This window comes from Garra rufa, chromosome 24 (assembly GCF_049309525.1).
Source record: "Garra rufa chromosome 24, GarRuf1.0, whole genome shotgun sequence".
NCBI classification, from domain to species: domain Eukaryota; kingdom Metazoa; phylum Chordata; class Actinopteri; order Cypriniformes; family Cyprinidae; genus Garra; species Garra rufa.
This window is the reverse complement of record NC_133384.1, coordinates 2,114,263-2,119,173: the sequence shown is the minus strand read 5'-3', so window position 1 is coordinate 2,119,173 and position 4,911 is coordinate 2,114,263.

Here is a 4,911-nt window from a genome sequence, read left to right as displayed (position 1 = left end):
TTATCTCCACATACCCATGGGATACATGTCCAAACTGTAAATGCCAAATTTGTGAGCTTATTATGTGGATTATGCAATGCAATAAAGATAACACAGGTGCAAACACCAGGGATGAAATGGCTAAATATAACATGTACACAAAAGAGAACCAGAAAGCCTGCATCTAGCCTGCCAGCTTATGCCAACAGTTTATCATTAGCAACTTAACAGCTTTAGACTTTGGGAGTTCGGTGAAGTTCCAAAATTTCTGTGTGGCTGAATTTTTAAGAAAATGTTTGAGTTAATGTGTGCACCAACATGAAACAAAATCTGTCAAAAGCTTATATCGGCCAAGCACTACTACTACACTACTAGACTTTATACTGAAAAGCATCAGTGTTGAAACCACACAATTTCTACTTACAATGAAACTGTGGTGGCAATTTGAATATGGTGTAATTATTCTGTAATAGCTCTTCATTACATCACCTATCAACAGTGAAATGTACAACTTTCAGCAGTTCTGGGAATTATGACTTTAAAAATGGCTTGCAACACCATCAACACAATACACTCCAAATGTTTCCTCATTAAAACAATCATGATTAAATACTACACACTCTCTCTTTCCACTTTGTCAGTAACTAATCAATTAAAGATCTCTGTCAACTACATCATGTTCGATCATCAATGTGATCAATGTGCAAACAGGCATTAAAGCAATGCATTGCTGGTGGAAAGAGTAATTAAGAGTGACAAATGGTCGTAAGGAGCACAAAAAGGTCAATTTTCTTGGCAAAAGTACTGGACCCAGTGAGGGGAAAAAGTGCTTAGTTTGATCTGAACCTTAAATATTAAACTTCAACACTTGAGCAACATACAAGAAGAGAAGTTGATTGCCTTTCTAAGTCATGAGACCTACAATTTTTCACAAGGAAAAATAAATAAATAAATCTCATAGACAATGAGGTTGACGAAAATAAAATATCAAATAGGTGCTTAAATTAAATCACATCACATTAAATTACCACTTTTTTTCTTCCATTCATCCAATCATGAAAAGACCAAGTATAAATGTCCTACAACAAGGGGTGTTTAATCTCTCTTCTAAAGGGGCATTATCCTGGAGAGTTTAGCTCCAATCCCAATAAAACAAACCTGACCCAGGTCTTCAGGAGTACTAGAAACTTCCAGAAGAGTGTATTAGGGCAGGAATAAGCTAATGTGCCTTTCAAGTTGAGTAAGAAATTGAGTTTATAACAACAGTTTATCATTAGCAACTTAACACCTTTAGATTTTGGGAGTAATTTTAAAAACATGTGCAGGTTATCATAATGTGTGCACCAACATGAAACAAAATCTGTCCTCTGTAGTGTGCTAGGCCAAAAGATAATAGCACTAGATCCAGGTCATGAGGATCACTAGAAACTTCCATACTGTCATTTCATTAAGTAATCTATTTTTATCAGTTTCTTCAAGTTAAACCAAACTTTTAGGCTAAGGTTCACACTGTCAGTTTTGGGATTGACAACTGCATTTACTTACCCTGGAAATCCAGAGGTCTCGCGAGAGGACAATTTGAATTGTCTTACTTGAGACACTCTGGCATCGAGCAATGATGCACGTTACCGCATTACGTAAGCAGTTCTGGGAACCAATCAAATCGGTGTATCTGATGTAGGCGTGCCAGAGGCCATATATATATATATATATATATATATATATATATATATAGGCAGATACCCCATTGGACCGCTCCAAGCACGTAGATGCGTCCGCCATTTTGGAACGGTCCACATGACGTCATGCACCATACTGTAGGTTCGCAGACCAACAGCTGTTCAGGACTGTGGCATTTTGAATATTCAGTGATTACTATGGTGATTCACATAGAGCTATGGGTGAATGACGTCAAGTGGACCGCAGCAAAATGGCAGACGGCTTACATATAAAGGCCCATAGAAACAGTCGCTAATGAGGCATCTACGTATATATATCTATGCCAGAGGCAAGCTAAGCTGATGACGACAGCGCTGCGACGTCCGGAATCATTTAGTAAACATTGAAAGATGGCTACACATGAACACCAGTTGCTTGAAACGGCTTTGGCCACTACAATGAACGAGTTACACTTGGCTTTTCATATAAAAGAGGAACAGAAAACTCCACTCGAATCGTTCCTTTGCTAGAAGGACGTTTTTGCTGTTTTGCCGACTGGATACGGCAAGAGTTTAATCTATCAGTTAGCTCCGCTGGTAGCTAAGCGTATGGATACGTCTCACCGTGTATTGTGATTGGTCGTGGCATTATCCATTTGCGTGCAGTGAGAGTTTCAAATGCATGCTTGGTGCCACCCCTCGAGTTAGGCCCTTTTCATTGCTCGATGACAGACCCTTAATCTTAATAGATTAGGGTCTGGATTTTTTCCAGGCTAGCATTTACTTAGAGTCTCGAAATGTCCTGTCCACAGCAGCTTATAGCGTCTCAAATACTGTCTGTATAAACTTGCAACAGGAGTTAAGCCAGTATTCCTTACCAGTAACCATAGCGCCAGTGACCAAAGTAATATCAAAGATGGTGGCGTCCATAAAACTGAAAGGTTTATCACTTTCTGACACGACAAGAGCCGCAAGTTCATCCATTAAACCTTCATTAACCGACAACAGCTTATATTTGGATGAAGACTTTCAGATAGGGCTGCACGATAGATCGTTTCAGCATCGTCATCGCGATGTACGCATGCGCGATAGTCACATCGTGGCAGTCACGATGCAGGGCAAAAAAAAAAATTGTGTGTGTCTGATTTAAATCTATATTTGCCTAAAATAAAGTAATTAAATTAAATTAAATTAAATTAAATTTATGTCCTCCAAAAAGGTTTGTACATTATTAGGATTTGATGCAAGCTATTTGGCATTGTGTGTTTAATGCCCAGGGAAACTGCAAAACTTTGTCAATTTGATGTTATCATTACATTTTTTTTTTTTTTTTATAAAATAAAGGTAGATGGTGTCAACTGTCAAGCACCAACAAGGACAACGAAAGTGGTCTATACAACTATAAATGAATTGAATGGGTGAATGACAACAAAATGTTTTTTGTAGGTTTTCAATTATTTCTTTAATATTATATTACTGATTCAATACAAGTCAAGCTCAAATGACACCATTTGTGGTTTATGCACAATGTTGATTACCACAAACATTCACTTTGGCTTTTCTCTCCTTTTCTTTCAAATGAAGCAAAACCTGAGGTTACAGTAAGGTGGTCACAATGGAAGTGAACAGGGTCCTTTTTAGAGGGTACACAGGCAGAAAAGAGAAGCTTAAAAATTATTAAAAGCATCTAAATAAACTCCTTTCTTATCACACAAACACTACATCAGCTGTAAATGTGTTAACCATGTCACAGGGTTTACACTGTTGTGTTGTCATGTCAAAAAGGCTGTAAAATATAAAATATATATAAAATATACAGAAAATATAATAAGTGATCTTTCTACACTTAGAGCATTTTAACATGAATGCGGTTTACAATTTTCGGCTATGTTATTGAAACAGTGAGTAGTTTGTGGTTTACTGATTAGCCTCCATTGACTTCCAACGTAGGTGCCTCAGTGTAACCATTTTTAATTTACTGATTGATTAAGAAAAGAAAGGAGAGAAAAGTCTAAATAACTTTGTGGTAATAAAAATTGTTAATTGAGCTTGGCGTATATTGAGCCTGGAAAATTCCGTTCAGGTTTTCTCCTTCTTTGATATGGCATGCAGTGTCGTGTCAAATTTTTCAAATGATTAAATACACACCGGAGCCACATGGGACTCTGTCACATATTTGCTGGAAAATGTGCCATGATTACAGTGTTAATGATAGAACCATCTGTTTCAGTCCATAAATCGGATCCATGAACTAGACAGTTGCAGGGTGACAAGAGGAGGACAAGACTTCTATCACATGCACGTATGTTAATCACAATCCTATTATGGACTATCATATCAAAACTTAAACAGGACTGTGGCAGAGAGCGGTTGGTACAAATTCCTACAAAGAAAATACATAAAGAAAGTACATATTGTTGTGTACATGTACAAAATGTTAAATTTCCATCTTACAAAAAGGTTTGTACATTATTAGGATTGATGGTAAGGCGGACTGTAGCAGAGAGCGTCTGTGTGACCCTTTGTGTCAAAAAAACGTAATATTCATCAATATTCACAATACCGGTCAAAAGTCTAAAACACCTTTTTTTAACGCTGTTAAAAAACGTCTCTTATGCTCACAAGACTGCATTCAGCTGATAATGCAGTAATTAGCAATGATAATATTGTGATATATTATTACAACCTAAAATACCTTTTCTATTTTGATACAAATTGAAATGTAATATATTCCTGTGATGCAAAGCTGAATTTTCAGCAGCTATTACTCCAGTCTTCAATGTCACATGATCCTTCAGAAAACATTCTAATATGCTGATTTGGTGCTCAAGAAACACCCATTATTATTATCAATGCTGAAAACATTATTTATTTATTATATATATATATATATATATATATATATATATATATATATATATATATATATATATATATATGTATGTATGTATGTATGTATGTACGTATGTATGTACTGTATGTATGTGAAAAGAGACTTTTTAAAGAACGAAAACTTTACAAGGATGCATTAAATTGATCAAAAGTGACAGTAAATACATATAGGCCCGGTTTCACAGACAGGGCTTAGACTAAGCCAGAATTAGGCCATAGAGCAGTTAGGACATTTAAGTAATTTTTATAAACATGCTTAGAAAAAAAACATTACTGGTGTGCATCTTAAAACAAAAAAAAGGCACTAATATATTTTTAAGATCAGTAAGTGCAAGTTTATTTCAGTTGAAACAGCTCAGACTTACATTTTAGTCTAGGACTA